Raw genomic sequence first — 18985 nt, 5'->3', positions numbered from 1 at the left:
GAAGGCAGTGTAAGGGCTGTGAAGGGCATTATCAAGGTTACCTCCGGGGGTTGGTGAATGGTGGGTGGGTTCTTTCATGGTGGGGATGGGGGGCACCTCAGAGGGTCTGCTTGACTGAGGAATTTTCCTCAGAGAGACACCCCCCCCCCCCTTTGCTTTTGCTTTCATTCACAAAGTTGAGATTAAGATCTCGTGTTGTAATTATTGCTTTGTGAGGCGGTCTAATTCTGCCAAGTTGATAGCATCACACCCATCAGGTGCTACACGGGGTTTCTGGCACCAGCTGTTTGTGTCCTTTACATGTTCCAGCAGGCTGCAGTGAAAAATAATCACATGGTTATGTGATATGTGTCTGTTGATCAACTCACTTCTGGATTCTGTGGTCGAGTGGGCAAAGTTTTGTCCGCATTTATCGGGCTCTAAAGGCACATGAGTTACAAAAAGGGAACCTTTATTTGGAATGTCTTTAACTCGGGTTCAGCTGCTAGTGAGGGTAAGGGCTGAGTCTCTTAAGTGGTGCTGTGAACTGTGTTGTGTCAACGGTATGAGATAAGGATGGTAGTTAGTGTTTATACAGCAGCAAAAGAATATCGAATTAGCTATTCAGTTTTAGTATTGGTTCATGAGTCGAACCACCAGAGTTACAGCCACCGCACATTTCGGTGAAATTTCTGTGTCAGTTTGTATCGGGAGTCATAAGTAGAAGTTGCCTTCTCATGCTCAAGTCATGTGGGAGGCCTGAGAAGTGAGGTATGCGGTACTTTATTTGAATGCAACAAATGGAAATAAAAGAGCCGTGAAATAAATGTGGTGTTTAAGATATATCTGAAATATGTCTGAAATATACTGTATAAATGTGACATATACCATGTTTTCTAATATGCAATTGGAAAATAAGTGTTGTGGAATAGATAGAAGTAGAATTGTTCATTGAATAATGTGCATTTTATTTTTCTAAGTATTAGAAGTGCTGAAGGATAAATGACCTCAGACCTGTTCACACTTCATAAAATGTATTTTACAGGACTTACCCGGAGCTTTTGTTTGACTCGCTGAATTAGTTCAGTCACTTTGATCTATTGCCTTCACTTGGAAGTGGGGTACGATCGTTTTTTTTTGATAGACTGTCATAAGGTGTGCCAACACAGTGGTGGATGGTTTGATGGGGATAAAATGAGATTCATCATAAAGCTTGAAGCTGCAAAAAGAGTAATAGTGTGCGTGTGTGTGTGTGATGACAATTTAAAGAGAAAATGTTCAGCTTGTGTGGAAAAACAGGTTATTGGCTACATACTACACCTCTCAGCGCCTTTCCTCTAAAAGGAACTGAGAGCTGGTTTGTGTGTGATTATTGCTGTGTACATGTGGCTGAGATGTAGTTTGTAAATTTAAATGTCAGTGTGACACATGAATGGTTGAGCAGCATGTTCATTTTGGAGGTTGGGGTTGTTATCATGCCTCTGCAGCTCATGGATCTATAACAATCATAAGTAAGCAGTTTATGGTTGGAGCACACAAGGAAATAAATTGCTGATTTTAAAATAAAGTAACCCTCAGCTTCTGTGGCACTGAATTCCGAGTACAAAGAGTATTTGAAATGAAGACCTGATTGCATTTCTACATGGGAGCTGCTGTTTGCATGTTTATGTCAGTTTGAGCAGAGGAGAGAGTGCTGCTCAGTGGTGGATCGTGACTTTCATGCCTGTGTGGGAGATGCTGCTACTCCCACGCATCTCCCTCCCTTCCCTGTCGCTCTTGTCTTACTCCAAATCCAAGGTCTTTAACTTCACCTCATTTCTCACTTAACTGACACTCTCCTCCACGCCACAAGTACAGATTAAAGTTGACGTTAAAGATTTCGTTGATGTGGTGGATCGAATTGGGATCTGTTTGGTTGACGCATTGAACCCTTCCTCCAGTTCCTCAAGTTGTTCCAGAGCAGTTTATGCTGTATTGCATGGAGTGTTCTCCTGTAAGAGGAGATCACTGCTGACAAGGAGTGCAGTTGCCATGGACAGGTGTGCTTGGACTGTCACAAAATTTATGTGGGTTTTCAGAGTTGAAGTACCATCCACCTGAATGCCAGTGCCCAAGATCTCCCACCAGAACATTGCAGTGTAAAAAGATGATCAATGTTTTTGCTTCATCTGCCAGTATTTTGAGGATGTTCAGTGATTATAAATACTTGAAAGCTGAACTGTTTCCAGAAATTCACTGTGAAATGGTTAATGTACTGAATTGATTGATTGATTACCATTTTCAGTTTTTGTGACTTGTGGACAGCTGAAAAAAGATGCCTTGTTCTGATGACAATACAAAACATATTTAGCATATTCTGAAATTTCACTCTTGCTGACCTTGGAGCCTTTGTATGGCAGGGCAGTTGCTTAGGTAATTTAATTATCAAACCCTCCATGGGCAAGGGTAATTACTGTTCTCTAAATCCCCTCTAATCCCCCTTCCAAGTCCTCTTTCACAGTCTCGGCCCGGGGCACTCTAACAGGCAGCACTGACTCCTCAGTTCTGTTCCAGACTGGACCCCTCCAAAAGACACAGTTTCTGTCTGCATATGATGCTCCATACAGCACTGTGTGCTTGAGTGCTTATCTGCTACGTATGTCTTCAGTCTAATGTTCTTCACGCATCAATCCCAGTGAATTCCTCTCACGTTGCTCTCTCCTTGTGATGCGTGAGTCAATGCGACTCTGAGGTCAAAAGGGCTCCTTATATCTCCATAAGAATGTGGTAATTATCACTGCCGGCATGACTCCGATGTGGCCTCTGTAAGCAGCAGTGCCTGGAGAAGAGAAAAGATTAAGTCTACTGAGCATGTTCACAGGACTCTCTCTAGTAAACAGCTGGGATTATAAACATATTTTCAGCTGACTTAATGTTAAAAAGGAAAGTTTATCTTGTTCTTTTGTTAAAACCTACAAATGCATATAAATGTTCATATTTTAGATATCTCTGGTACATTTATCCATTGCATGTAGATTGGTTTTTGATTATAGCTAAAGGCATGTTAAACCTGTAGCTGTTGGGGTCATAGTGTCATAAGATAGCAGAAAGCCTGACCATGGCTTGAATTTAAGCGTAGGATTGCTGGTATTGCTCATCATTTCACCCATTTCCTGCAAATTTATAATTTATAATCTAGGAAGTGCCTGAACACATGAACACTGATCAGCCACAACATGAAAACCAATGACAGGAGTAACAATTCAATTCAATTCAGTTTCCTTTGTATAGCGCCAAATTACAACAAATGTTATGATATAGTCCAATTCAAGCCAATTGCAGTTAAATTCATTGTAATCATAATCCAAAACACTGCTCATCATGTTACAATGCAGAGCTCTGTTTGATGGCCTGCTTCCTGGCATTGATGTTGCTTCGAATCACCACACTCGCATCATATGGCAACAGCACTTCCCCTACAGTAGCAGTTTTCCTCAGCGAGACTGAAGTGAGCTCATGAAAAGCTGTTTGGAAAATCCTTTTTCACAACAAATGCACTGTTGTCCTGTGCTTGTGTTCAGTATGAACTGGACTAATGTGGATTTTTATTGATTTGGCCTGAATTGAATTGTATCTTTGAAGTGTCTTGAAGACATTTGTTGTGTTTTGGTGCTATGTAAATGAACAAAAATGAACTGAAAGAGTTTCCTTAGCCTCCAGATTTCCCAGATATAAATATTTTGGGATCTAAGGGAAGGAAGTCTGATCCGCAAAGATCCCACCCCGCAACCCACGGGGCCCAAAGGATCTTGTGCAAGTATTCGATACCAGACACTCCACGCCCACGCTTTCTTAACACTCTGACTGGTCAGCATGAGGAAGACCTATATGTTATTAAGAAGTCATCATAATGCTATGGCTGGCCAGCAGTTTAGAACACTAGCAGAATGCAGAGAAAGCTGCCAAATGGACCAACTTTCATTATAGGCAACATGAATGGCACGCCTGCTCTCCTCCTCTATACAAAGCAATGAGCTCCTGGTGCTTTTGAAGCATCTTTTTGTATCACTTACAGACAAGTCTCACACAGTTAGAAAACTCTTGCTGCAACAGATGAAAACAACCGTAAACAACAATTAACTCGGTGAAGTAAAATAGTTAATATAATGCCTCACAAGAACAACTTTTCACACTATATTGAACCATTTTTAGCATTTTGAAAAATCAAAAGAACAAAAGAACTTTTAAGCCACACGCAGAAATGTGTATTGTTTAGAGAAACCTTAATGTTGGAAGGAAGCAACTAGTCAAGTCAAATTTACTTATACAGCACATTTAAGCACATCCACCTCTTGGCCAAAGTGTTGTACATTAAAAAGCAACTGAGGCATCACAGGAAATTGAGGAAAAGACAAAAAAAATCTAAGGTAAGAATAATACAGCATAAGTCTTCTATTTGAGGTCTCCACCCTCCCAGTTTGTATAAATCCCCTTCATGTAAAGCAGCTACAGGAGGATTTCCCCCCAGTTTAGAAGGCCCTAAGTATGATTATTTATAGGCACGTTTCCTGTCTCCTAATTAATCGAGTCCAGTATTCACCATCCTTTTACATTTGTTTTGTTCACCACCAAATCCTTAGGTGAACATTATTCACGTACAGTTTATCTAATTAGATAGGCATTAGGCTTTTGTCACCAAAGCTGATGAATGGAGTAGGGATGTGCCAGAACTTTAGAGTGGAAATAAGGACTAATAAAGAACACATGCAGACGTAAGGGAACTGCAGAGTCAGGTGACAAGCGATCCTTGTCGCTAACAGTGCTATTGGTCACCGTGCAATTGACTGATTGGTTAAAGATTAAAAAAAGGCAGGAAAGGAAAAAGGTGATGAATAATGCAGGAGTTGTGTAAAGATGGGAAACATGCACAACAGTCACAGATGTGATGCGAAGCAGAAAATGTAGTTTATTTTTCAGCTCCCGCCTTTCCCTTTTTCTCACGCTACCCCCACCTTATCATCCCCTAACATTATGGAAATAAGAGCTAAATATTCAAGTGTCTCTGTTTGTGATATTAGAATTAATAGATGCATATTCAAAAAAGTATGTTTTAACCAGTGCATGATGGTTGGTCTATTCCAACATGCTTTTTTGACATTTGCTGCCTGTTGCTGCAGCAAACAACACCTTACGTAGTTTAGGTAGTGCACGTTCACGTTGCCCTTTCAGAAATCTCCATATTGGTTTGTTTGGATTATGGTAAGATTGATTTTCTAATAACTAGATGCAATGAGTTTTGATAGTACTGAGAGTTCCTGCTGTTAGTGTGTTGGTTCAAGATGTCAAATGCACACCACAATAAATTACCTTGACAAGATTGTGATGGATTGAGGGGAAAAAACACCAAATACATAAAATGCTGTGGTTGCTAGAGGTTGCATTATGTGCTGGTAAAATTCTATGACAAAGGTTAATGGAGTAAGTTTCATTTCTAAATGACTGCCTAAAACATTCTCAGTCATTGAACTTGTCTGCAGTTCAGTGAATTTCAATTTTAGGGAAAAGAAGTAGCCCCAAGGTTTTCCTCCACTCCTCCTTTAACCTCGGATGCCAGCCAAACATCTGTGTGACATCACTGCCTTTGGCAAGTGTTACTGACCCCAGCAGGTGTCCTGCGTGTATGTTTGTGTGTAAGACTGTTAGGGTGGGAGTTTGTGTACTGTACAGAAGCTGGGTGTTAGTGAAAAGGAGCACCTGCATGTATTGAGGAGTTCTCTGAATAGCTCCATATTTGAACAGCCACTTATCGGCAGATAAAGCTGTAAGTGATTTGTGGCAGCTTCCTGCCTGCGGTAGAGAGACAGGGAAGTTGGGATGGTGTGGGGGATTCAGAGAAAGACTGAGAGAAAGAGATTAAATGAGAGCATCAGCTGTAATTAAGGCTGCTTTCCTCCATTTGGAAGAGAATTTTTCTGTCTCAGAGAATATGCACCGGATGCTCTGGGTGGGCTCAAGCAACACAACTTGAATGGATTAAAGAGGCAAAAATTAAGACTTTACCAGTTGGATATCTGCAACTTTATTTTAAGGCTTTATTTAAAAAAAAACACCGCAGTTTTATTTATTTATTTTTTTGATTACCTATCAGGCTTTTAATTGTTTCCCCATTTTCGCTTCCTTTTGAGCATGCCATGAAAAATCTAGAACAAGTTGGTCGCTGAAGGTTTGAATAGATGAGTTACAAAGAGCACTGAGTCTAAAGCTCCACATTCTCTCTCCACCATTGAACAAGACCAGTAATTTGCAGTGTCCAAAGGTGACCATTCAAATGCTTGTGACATTTGGGAAATTGTCCTTTTTGTTCGCCCATCTCTTTTTATTTCACCACTTTTTTTTTTTCCAAATGCCTTTCATCCTTTTCATTCCTCCTTCATGCTGTTGATCTCCCCTCTTTTTCCTTTCTTGTTCAGTCTAAGTTGTCTACAATCATGCTTCTGGTTTGAAAGGTCTTCGCTTTTGTTCGTGTCAGGTTCATATTCACTGTCCATTTCTATGTATGCCTTTCAATTATCCTGCAAAGTTACTTTTCTCAGCAAAAGGACGGAAGTTTGATACTGCACTCATAAGATGTTTACGTCTTGAGCATCTGTTAAGATAATTTACATGCTCCTAATTAGGTACAATATGTTTTTAGGTTTTAATATTAAGATAACTCATATTACTGCTGCAGGACCTCTTCTCATCTATACATTTAGTTGTAAACTGCTCTCATAAATACAGGCAAACAGTTGGGTATTCATTATCTCAGATGCAAGAGAATGCATGAAGACTCTTGTGTTCTCGTAATCACCAACAGAACATGTGTTTTGTTTGTAGCTGAGACTTTCAGGAGTTACTGGAATCAACTCTTAACAAGCAAGTGGTGATGATTATTTTTTTAATTTTTTTTTATTGAAAAATAGAATTATAAGCTGTGGCTGTTGGCAGGAATTACCTCCTATTTTCTGTGTTACAGCTAATGAAGTCTCCTACTAAGGACACTCGTGCGTGTTGTGCGTAACTAAGGCAGCATTTTCTTCTTTCCATATCAAACTTTTCTTTATCTGATTTCTATAATCTGCAGAAGCGGGATGATACCAAATAGCATCAAATAAACTCTAATGGATTCAGAATGCAAGCCTCATTATTATCTTCAATGTTTCCATTTAGTAAAATAAATCTAAAACCTTCTCCAACAAGTTTGACCTCGTCTCAACCTCTAAGGGCTGTAATCTGTACTCAGACTCAGATGAACCATTAGAAATGTCACCATTGTCTATGGTACATTTTCACTATTTAAAGGGCCATCAGTCTGAACTCAAACAGAATATGTATAGACTCTCCTGAACAATTTTCATTCAGTGAAATTGTTTGGAAGGAAGATGAGCTCAAAGGTTTATGTAGGTGAGCCTCTAGCAATGATAGTGAAAGTGCTGGGATATGTTTTTAATCCAAGTTGTTGGACTAGACGACAGATATTTTTTATAAGTTGATGGCCTGTTCCTCTGTGCAAGGACGCACTTCCTTCTTTGCTCGTTAAGGTCGGAACCCCAAGACAACTGAGGCACAAATCTGCAGCGACCACAACACCCTACCCAGTAATTGATCCCCCCACATCCACACAAAAGTAGAAGCAAACATAACATACACAGAACCACTGAAGCAGAGCTTATGTACAGAGGGGCAAGCTGTGCAGAGTCCAGGCAGGGTGCTAGTTGGTAATCATTAACAGACTCCCTGTTTGCTTTGCCTCTATCCCAACTATATCTATTAGCCTTTATCTACGTGTGTTCTCAACAGGGCCATGTGTCTCATTGTGCTTTAACAACCTGTGCATTTAACTTCCTCACTGGGTCTCTGTAGACATAGACACACACTAGCACACTCATTTAGCGTCTGTTCAAGCCCACAGTCACATATCGTGCAGAGCAACAGTTTGCTTCAGACTTCCGGTACACTCACAGCCCACAGATGTGCTGAAGAGTGGAAAAAGGATGCTGTTCACATGCTTTATAATTAATCCCTGGACAAAATGAGCAAAATCTTTGAATATGAATGAAAGGATGTCTCGGTGAAAGGACTGATTGGATGACCAATTGATGGATTTCTAGTCAGACATGAGTATTTCAATGGTTAAAACACATTTAAAAGGCCACAGTTTAATATAACCTGTTAGCAAATTTTACTGTAAATTCGGAGGTCAAAAATTATATCAACTGAGATGATCCCAAGACTAATCCAGAGTCTCAAGCTGCCTGAACTGTGAGCTTAAGGGATATGTATGATTTGTTAGCAGTATGCCCAAAATGATAAAATGGAATATTTCCTCCAACTGTGGGAAGTTTACCCTTTACCTGTAATATAAATAAACATGACTGAGCTTTTGCTTTTCTATTCTTAACTGGATAAGCAGTATACGGCCCTATTCGGTGCCATGTCAAAGCTTATGCAGATATAAAGCAATTAACTTCTGACCATTTAAGTGAGTTGCAGATGACGGACCATTTACTGTGCAAACAGACTCTCAGACTTTCTGAAATGATCACAAAGGTCATTTTAATTGTGTTCTTGGACACAAAAAGAAATATTTCCTTTCATAGGCAATGACTAATATCACTTTTAGAGACCCTTTTTAGAGGAATTACAGTGAAATAATACAGAACTCTTTGCAATTTGATTACACTGAATTTCTACCACACGTCAAGAAGCTCAATTTTCTAAATTTCTGTGTCATCGTACATCTAAGTGTGTGTCCATCTAGCAGAAAATCACTAGCAGGGTGCTCGGGAGGGTTTCCTTTGACAACAATGACTCGACAACACATATGCACTTTAACCGCTGTATTATGATAAATCAGCTCTACTCTTTTGTTTTGTATCATCTGTCACTGTTTTTTTTCTTTTTTGGAGCACCAAATGGAGGACATTTGGCCCAACTCAATCTAAAAGCTGTAGTTGAAGCAGAAGTCAATGTATGACTCAATCCGTTGACTCAATCCAGCAGAACAGGGAATATCATACTCCTGTGTGACTACTATTAGCGCCTTGTTGCAGGTCTATTGTAGGTTAAATAAAGGACAGTTTTTAAGACCAGAGCACAACGTTCAGAAGACAATGGCCCCACAGTGTCTGGGATGCGTGCTTTTCAGTCACTCTTGGGACAGACTGTCAGTCATTTTTATTTTAATTGTCCCATAAACTGTTTAAGCTTTGTCGCCATCACGTCATGAAAATTTGCTCCAAAAACATTTTATTTTTATGCCAGTCTGCTCCCACAAATGGGCTCTTTTTTTTTTTCCTGATAATTTCTGTCTGTCATGTTATAGCTCACTCATCGGACAGACAAGGCAAGAATTAGTTTTATCTGTCACTGTTTTCTGAAAAGAAACTGTGACAACACCAGCACCATTCTGAAAAGTTCAGATTCAACTTGAAGCGTTTGGAGTTGCACTAAAAAGGTGAAGCGCTCTAAAACAAAACATACTGGGTGCAAATTTCCTCTAGGCATTGTGCATGTGGCCATATATATATATGTTGTCTCCTCATTGGGGAAAAAAAGGAAAGATTGTGGTGGTGCTAAAAAGAAAAGAAGATCTTTACTATGTCTGCACAGTTTCTATGAATGCAGGAAATGTTTACATTTCATCAGTTTGATTTAGTAGGGAGCTCTTACAGTTAACATCACCTTTCCATGGCTTAAAACTAAACATGGATGTTGACCACGGTAGTTCCACAGCTCCATCTGATCCGGAACTGTTGACCTCACTTTTTCAACTGGAGTGGAGGCACGGTAGCTTGTTAGATCTTTGCTGCTGGTCCTCCTTTGTCTTTGTATCTGCTGCCCCCTCCCTGGGAGAGCCAAGTGCCACATCTGCTTGGGCTGTATGTCGAGGGGACGCTAGGCAGCTCCTTGAAGCAGAGCATTAACATACACTTACTCTGGGAATGCCCTTGACTTGCTGTCTGCAGAGTGGGACGTGAGCAGCATCTGATACACTAGCCAAACCTGAGGAGAGACAGGAATAGATGGAGGGAGGCAGAGAGAAAGGGGGGAAAAAACTGAATGTGATGGCTTTCAAACGATAATCATATACAGTAGGAATGCCTCATTACCATTATTCATTAATTACACCATCTGATGTTATTAGGCTCCAACAGGGGCTTTGTCTTATTCCATGTGATCATGTCCACAGAAACGCTCCATAATCCTGGAATAAGTTTGTAAATGGTGTGTGAAAAGGAACTCTAATAGTACCACCGACTGATATTTGTTTTTGCAGAGCAGAGGGTGTGAGTAGGTGGGGAAAATGTCACAAAATAGTGAGCTGAGAGATGGAGGAGATGTGTGCATTTTGTCAGACAGAAGGGAAGCAAGCAAGCGAGGGAGAGGTGGGGAAAGAGAGAAGTCGGGGGAGGGGGCTGGAGTAGGTAGGCGGGGAGAGAGGAGGCGAGTGTCACGGACAGTAAGAGGGAACAGCGAGCTGCTCGCTTCCCAGAGCTGCTGACTGGGTGTTCAAGTGTGTGATCGTGAGTGCTTTTTTGAGCTGTCGTGTGAATAAAAGTGGACGTTGTTTTTTTTTGTTTTTTTTATCCCAGCCACTGATTTTAGTTTTTTCTTGTTCCTTCTTCTCAAAGTGAAACATCAAGCCTCCTCAGCAAAAGCAGAACTTGTCGGTGCCCCTTCCTGGGATAGTGAAGAGGACCCAGGAAAGACAGCGTGCTGCCAGGTAAGAGATTAAAAAGGCATGCAGGGTTGTAGTGTGGGGATCTTGACGGCATGGTTGTACGGGGAAATGGCGGGAGAGCTTTTGTTTGTGTTGCTGCTTTGAAAAAAAAAAAAGCACACTATGCCTGCTTGAAATGGAGATTTGTGATGTGTGTGTGCGAGCATGTCAGCAAACATGGCTTATAGGACAATCTACTGTAACTGTGACAGGTGGAGTCAAGTCGCATATAGGAAGAGAAGGACAATAGGCAGCGGAGGTGTAGTTTCTTTTTGATCGGAGCTTGTTCTGGGTGACAGATGTCAAATGATTGATTTCCGATGATCATTGAACAGTGACACAAAAATAAATTTCTTTTGGATAAGGTCAGTTTTAGAGAAACTGATGCTTTTCCTTGTCTTGCTGCCTTGATATGCCACTATTTCTTATTCTCCTCAAATATTGAGGCATTAAACTCGCAGCAGAGATCAGAGTTGACATTTCAGTATCAGTTTTTATTACTTAGTTCCAAAATATTATTTTGGAAGCAATCCAGTTGGTGTATGTCTCTTATTTAAGTGGGATCTGACTGCATGTGGCTCTACGTCTGATAGGATCCGTGGTATTAGTGACAGGCAGGGATAAGCAGCATCCCACTGAGGGTTGGACCGCGCTTCAGATCAACGGATCCTCCTCGGGCTCAGGGTGGCAACGGTGGCAGCAGAACAGTCAGAGGAGACAGTAATTGCCCTACAGAAAAAAGAACATGTGCTGTATTTAGCAGTTGTATCTAGTAATGCCGCCTCCCATGCCAAGGTTTGCTTTCTTTATCATTTAATGAGAAGTTACACTGTAATCGATTCACTGCGCTGCTGTCCCTGCTGTTTGTCATTCTCCCCTTGTCATCCCTTATCTCTTTCCTTCTCTCTTTGGCCTCATTATACCAGATTCAGCTAAAATGAACTATACCCCCCACCACCCCTCCCCTCCCCTCCCCTCAATGATTGCTGAGGTACAGTAGACCATTAGACAAAGACAGACTAGAGGGCCAGAGACTGAACAAAGCTTCTCTGTTCTTTGTAATGTTTGCACTTTTCTTTTCCTTTTTCATTCAGAAACATGAAAGACGTGAAGACTGGTTGATTCTAAGGCTTCTGATTGCCCATGTCTGTCTTGCGCTGGTCTTTTCAGACACAAAAATTTAATTTTCACTTCATTTTCCCACAGCCTTCCAAATCCTTTCTTCTCGTATAAGGTCCAACACTTGGTATTCACACTGCTTTTGTGGTTCATTTGGAAGTGGATTTGTATTGTTCAATAGCGGGCCATTAAAAATTTGCTCACCTTTTTTCCTCATTCAGTAGTCAACGTGCCAAATGAAAGCTTTTTTTAAAATCATTAATTCCCTTTGTTATCCTTTTCAAAATTCACTGCACCCACTGGCATTGTTATTTGACTCAACAACTGTGCATGCGTGTCCATATTGTGCGAGATCTCTCAGAGCATCAATAGTTGATGAACATCTCAGGCTATCACTCGAACAGCTCTTTCAGATTTTTTTTGTTTAACGGCTGTTTGGCCTTGAATGACATACTGTAGGCTTGGACGCAACTCAGCCTGAATGCTACTGTACATAGACTGTATGCTGACCTTCACATAACCTTGCAGCGTTACAGTGGGTGTTTGAGTTATTAACAGGTGGAAATATTTGAGAGTCAATGATCCGTCTCACAGGTCTCATTGGAAAGGCGGAAAAGAGAATAAAAGTGTGAAGAAACAGAAAGAAATATAATCTTTAACATCAAACCAGTTCATTATGGGGCAGAAACAACACATTTATCAATGGACATGCACCACCTGTCTGTGGGTGTTTGTGTTTTGATAGGGTCACTCCTGCCATGGATGTTACAGAATTCCTGCCCAGAGTGGCAGACAACTCCTCTCGGTCCACTGTATCTGCACTCTCCGTGACTCATTGCCTCATCCACTCTGATTGGCTGCCTGTCCTTCTCTGGGGAAAGACAGGACAGAGTGGTGTTGGCCCCTCATGGGCAGGGATAAGCCGTTCCTTCTTGGGCTTCCAGTCTCCCTCCATCCCTTTGTGGATGACGCTGTGACACGTGTGACAGCTCCGAAGCGAACAAGGCGTGGAGCTTCCTGCCTGCTGAGACTCAGGCTTGTTTGCTGCTTTCAGACAGTCCCAGATGAGACGAGGACCAGGCCGCTCCACCCAGCCCGCCTGTCAGTCGACAAAATTCTTATTTTATCTCTGTGGGAAGAGCCTATGCGCTGAGGTTGCGCAGTGCTGATTCAGTACCATGGACAGCGCTTCAGCTCAGCAGAGGAGAGGTGCTAACAAAGAGAAGGGAAATTCAGCACCACCTTCTGTGGAGAGCCACACACTCACCCACAGAGTAGTTCAATTAGAAACTAAGCTAGAAAGATAAAGTAATGATAATATAAAGGTAATGATTATGCAAGACATTTATGTTATTTAAAAAAAAGTATTTATGGGATGATTAGATTATATAGCGCAGTTAATGACACATTTTTATTGGAGTTAAAAAAGGAACCATCTGTGAGCTGCAGACATGACGATGTTTGAATATTTCTTTTTATGAATCACCACTGATCATCAGCTAAGTGTATGGAAAATAGTCCTAAGTCCTTAACCAGGTAGGCTGGCTCAGTAACTATGGCACTTGCCACCATGACAAAGCTTCCAAATGGGATTCCTTGCCACAGTGCAGATGATTCACTGGAGCATTGGATCTTCAGTTGCTTATTGTCAAGAATATCCCTGCGTGTGATTCTGTATTTTTCTATCCTTTCAATTTTCCGTAAACTGTGAAAGATTGAGTGAAAGATGAATACGGGTTGAATTTGAGATTAGAAAAAGTTAGGTGGTCAGTCTTTTTATGGCACACTGAAGTCGGTACAATGAAGACTCTAGTACTGGCACTTTGTGAGGATTTGGTTGGGTTTTTTGACAAAACTGACCAACAGCATTACTTTGCAAAGGTTTGAAAAACAGTGTCCTGGAGCCTCATGTATGAAAGGCATCAAAGCTTTCAGACTGACAGAGGGTTCACTTAAAGTATAAAAAGTTTGTAAGCCCAAGAAATATTCAAACGTGTAAAAACCATGCGTATGTCCGATCCTGCACACCTGTCCTTCATAAATAAAGAGTGAAATATCACAGAGGTGGAATTGTTTTGTGCTCTTTCCTCTGGGACGAAGGCAAAGTGATGCAGCAACAGTGTCATTTTTTGAAGCTGTCAGAGGATTTGGTATGGGGGTCCATCAGAGTGTGTCCTGCGTCATGACAACAGCTGACACTAAGCCCCCACTGGGACCCACTGTGTCCCATGCCCCAACTGTGGAAGGCCGGCAATCTGGTCTGGTCACAGAACTAAATCATTAAAACTATGAAAGACATCTGCAGTGACTTAAATAGGATGAATGATATACACATTCATAATATTAATCCAATTATTTTTTTAATTTTGTGTGTTACATCCAACTGACGCTGTACAGATGCTGCATTTGTTGAGGGTTTTCCTCTGGATTTGTGTACCTCACCTCCTGTGCGTCCTTGAGGCTTCTGCACCTCAGCATCTGTGCAGTCCCTGACATGGAATTATATGTCCACATCTCGTGAACAAAGAAAGCTGTCCAGTTTAGTGGCTATTGTGGATGTGGGAAAGTGGTAAGGGTAAGTGGTATGACTACTGTGGTAACTCTAAATTGGAAATGGTGCTATGTGGGATTTTGCTTTTTTGATGTTAAGCTTAAACCTTGTAAATGGTCAAGAAAAGTTTATATCTGCTACCGTTATTGTTTTTTTTATATCTTGTTCGGTATTGGAGACTTCTGTGACGAGATGGTGCTCTGTAATTTGGCACTGGCAACTGTCAGAATCCAGAGAAGAGTTGCGGGTTGGTCCACACATTTTCACAGCTGCCCTTGTCTCAGTGGCTCTGCCGGCACATTCTCACACTACGTTCATTTTTATCCCTTGTGTATGGCAACTGGTGTGCATAACTAGTTTGTGTGTGTGCTCAGTTATTGAATTTGTTCTCTGAAATTCTTTCACATTGTTGCTCATCTTTTTTTTTTAAATGTGTCTGACCTTGTTTATCCTTGCTTCGCTTTTTTTTGCTTAGCTTTCACACCAAATTGGCAATGAAGCTGTCATGATCAGAAACATTTAGTTCAAGACTGATTGTTGTTGATAATTAACATTTAACAATCTATTTGACTTTTTCCACTTTTCATTCAATGCCATTTTAACAGTATAAACACAATTTACCAATAAAATCAAATTTACAAATAAAAAGGTTAGCTGTGTATGGTTTCTTTTTGCCAATTTGACAAATTTTCTCCTCCACGTTACTTCTTTTACCACTTTTCTTTAGTTAAAACCAGAATTCACCCATAGCAATGTTGTTGTTCAGCTTTGCAACTAAATCTATGATGTTGTCAGTAGGAGGTCATAAAAAGGCAGTCACTTGAACATTAATGCTCCACACTGGTGCCATTAAACCAGCAGAAGAAGGGAGTGCAAAGAGATGTCGTTTTTTTGTTGGATTTGGGATTTATCATAATATTGAGAATGCATATATTTCACTAAAATGGACAGCACAGTTCAGTTGTTGGTTTTTGATGATGTTGCATTAGTTCTCATGTTGCTTTGGTAAAGACCACAAATCCTGAATTTTGCTTTTTTAGCCATAGCTTTCCTTGCTCATTGTGAGTGTAACAGACCCAAGAACACGCTCCTCTACTGCAAAATACTTAATTTCACTCATTTATTGATATATTCTATTGATGGTAATGCTTGATCATACGTACCAAGAATGAACTGTTTTGAGCTGTTTTGATATTTTTAGACACAGTTCTCTGTGAATTTAATTACTCGTAATGAATTAAAAACTATCTTAAGTATGACTATAGCTGCAAGTTCTGTAGATGGTTGCATATCCATCAGTTTTGTTGAGATGATTAGATGTTTTTTACATCTCTGTGTTATTAGAGCACAGTAAGAGGGTGGGAGCTCTGACAAATTATTTCTGTAAGTCCTCTTTGATAAAAGCATCTGTTGTCTCGTCTCTTGTGACAGTGTTATAGAAACTGTTGAACTCATCGCTTTAATGCTACACTGGAGAAGGTAGGAGAAAAGCCATTTTTTCCTCATTCCCTTACCCAGCCCACTTCCATATATGCATACATGAGCTCAGCAAGACATTGTGTGCCCTGCTGCACATTCTCTGAGATCAGAGGATAGCACTGGCACCCAGCAACAACAAAAGCTGCACAAGTCTTGCCCTTAGGCTTCTGTTTTCATCGGCGGAAAGCAAACCACCAGTCACTCCTCTCATTCCCTTTCTGTCAACTGAACCCACATACACATGTCTCCTAATTGAGAGAGCTAATAACTAACCAGGGTCATTTGTATATGTATTCATTAGCATAATTGAATAGGCATGAGTTAAGTGTTTTTCACTGGTGTGTTAATAATGCTGTCTAGAAACACATACACTTGTTTGCACAGCACAGTACCGTCATAAGATCCATGTGTTTGGGTCCTACCTCTTCATCCCACCTTGCCCCTTCGCCTGCCAAAGATCTTTATCATAAAGTAATGTCTGGTCGTGTTTGTTTTCCTCTTGTATTTCCTTGTCTCTGCTGTATGGGTGTTGAATGGGTGCAAGGTTGAGGCAGACAAGAGGGGCTGTTGACCATATGTGTAGTAGGTTAGACATTACTCAGACTGTAGGCTGCTGCCTGTAAATTTCCATGTGTCAAGACGGACAAAGATGGAGAGAGTATACACTTGTGATTTTAACCTCTGACAACAGTCTGCTGTTCCTTTTATGTCCATGTTCTGTCCATAAAGCCTTGTGACAGAAACTTTGATGTTCGTCAACAGTAACCTTGACAGCAGGAGGCTGCACATGAAGTGAGTTTATGTAAGTTGGGTTTAAGGTGAAGGAAGTCAAAAAGTAACGAGTCGCATTGTTGATGGAGCAAGTATCTATTTTCCATCTCAGAATGCTGCTGCTGTCACTCGTCACTGCGCCATCTAAAGCAGTGAGCTGTCTGTTAAAAATGTGATCTGAGTGCAAAAGGAGATTTACTACTTATCACTACACCTGACTCCACAGAAGCTGCGTATTCACCAGAGACCTCTATTTACAGCGAGAGAAGAGGGCGAAACTGACAACATCAAGAAAGTGCAATTTTTACAGCACCCAGTGCACAGATTGCTGAAAGCAAGGAAACTCGAGAGTGGCACACCTCAAATGTATTTAATTGTTGCATAGCAACAACTCTCAGGTTTTCAGCACATATAGCACCTACCAAAGGCTTGTTTGTGTTTGACAGAGTGTAAAATAAGAATAATGAAAATAGAGAAACTAAGATGGGAGAGAATATGTCTCATTTAACTGTTTATCATAATCACTCTCATTTTGCCACTCCAGGATGCCGTGTGGTCAAATGGTTATGGTACATCCTATCACTCTTGATAATTGTCCCAATGTTTACCAACATTAACCTGACTAAAAGTTTCAATGTGCAAAATTTAAGGAGAGTCTGTTATGTTACCATTTGTAAAGGAATGCGTTAAAGTTGTGTGAGTCATGGCCCAATGTGAGTTGAGGATGTGCCGGAGTAAACAGTCCACAATACTACACGTCCACAACCTGCTGCCTGCTGGATCAGATCCTCCGTCTGGGGACATATGCTACAAATGGACCAAGTCCACGGCTGATTTCAATACAGGGGAGGTGGAACAACAATAAATGAACCAAAAGTAGTTTCTCTTACCTTTATAAAACAGAAAAGCTGAAGATTGAACTCACAGAAAAAAGCAACAATTCTAATAGACCACCAAACACACTAAAACTTGCTCTTGAGTGTACTCACTATTTATATACTTTCAGTCTATTATTGAACTGAATAATTCCAAATGCTCCTACACGTGTAACTTGCATCGGATAGTGATGACAAAACTCATCGCAAACTGTGTTAATGGCATAAAATGCTATACACTTGCAATTCGCTAACTGGGTAAAGTTTAAATGTGAACATTGTGTGGATCAAGTGAATTTACATGTGTATTGTATGAACTTATCAGTAGAGGTAAGTTTGAATTATATTAGTTTTGAATAAGCATAATACATCTATATATATTTTTTTCCTTTAAAGAGATATGTGTACGCAGTTTACAGGAGAGACCCAGAAACCCCTTCGACATAATAATTTTTGATTAATCTCCTTTAGTGCTTGTGTAGAGTCAGGTGGTTCGGAAGATAAAGTGGGTCAGATACATTTGTGAGAGTCAATGGGGCAAAATAATCAATCAGAATATGTGCTCTTTTACACTCAGCCATCGAAGTTAATCGACTCAAGACCTGCCTCTGGTCTCCTAAAGTGGTGGGTCAGGGAGCGACAAACACATCTCACAGGAAATGACTCTTCAGTGGACTGTTGCGTTCAGCAGTCCCTGGTGACAGCCCTGGTGATATCGCCATGATATCACAGCAGCCTAGAAGGGATGATGCAAATCCAGACTCAAGAGTGGGAATTTAGATTTTTCACGGGAACGATGAAGGTTTCATTTGGAGGCAATGTGTAATTTGTGCCTTATTACGTCCTATTCGCTGAACCATTAGAATAACAAGAGAACATTCTTTGTAGTTTATACAAGTAAAACCTTAAACATTTGTGAACAATCAGGCATTCCAATAAAATAGTAAATCCACAAAAGCCTAAATACTGAGATTTAATTGCTGCTTATTTCCTTTTATATTCTCAGTAGGGTAGATGTCTGAACTGTACTTAGTGGTATTTAGAATTTACATTGTCAGCTCTTACATTTAAGTTTTTTGGGGTATAAAAGGTACAACTCAGCTGCTGTATAGATCCCAGCTGCCCCATGCTTTCTGAAAGGCTCCTGTTTGCCATGTCTGACCTGCCTTTGGGGTAAGAACTTATCCTCACTCTTCTCTTCTGTTGTTGGCTTGTGTTGATCGAATCTATGATTTCTACCCAGCAAACAAAAGACAGTCCTTGTCTATATGTTCCTAATGGAAGTGGTTTGTTCTGCCTCAAAGGGTCATTGGTGTCTCAGTCTATCTGTGACCTTCCAGTCAGTCCTGGCTTTCTGCAATTATAGGATCTATCATGTTAAAAGGCTGTGTCACAGAAAAGGAAAAAGCCACCAGGTTATCTTCAGATCAGGCATTTTCTCCCAACTCCATCCTTTAATGCATCGAGAGG

The 18985-nt window shown here is 40.7% G+C and overlaps 1 protein-coding gene across 4 annotated transcripts in view; it reads left to right on the top strand.

Moving 5' to 3' along the window:
- The window catches only part of syt1a (synaptotagmin Ia), a 160392-nt gene that overhangs the window by 67719 nt on the left and 73688 nt on the right, over nt 1-18985 (top strand). For 3 of the 4 annotated variants that reach the window (XM_072377399.1, XM_072377396.1, XM_072377397.1), the window contains one exon: nt 10632-10723. The gene's annotated coding sequence lies outside the window, so the exon portion shown is untranslated. Of the gene's footprint in view, nt 1-10435; nt 10524-10631; nt 10724-18985 lie in introns of those variants that run through there. The other variant, XM_072377398.1, reaches the window with a different exon arrangement.

The sequence above is a fragment of the Leuresthes tenuis genome, unplaced genomic scaffold (assembly GCF_036924035.1).
Source record: "Leuresthes tenuis unplaced genomic scaffold, fLeuTen1.0.hap1 SCAF_23, whole genome shotgun sequence".
Classification (NCBI taxonomy): domain Eukaryota; kingdom Metazoa; phylum Chordata; class Actinopteri; order Atheriniformes; family Atherinopsidae; genus Leuresthes; species Leuresthes tenuis.
Note: the sequence above shows the minus strand (reverse complement) of the source record. Positions and strands in the feature narration are given on the sequence as shown.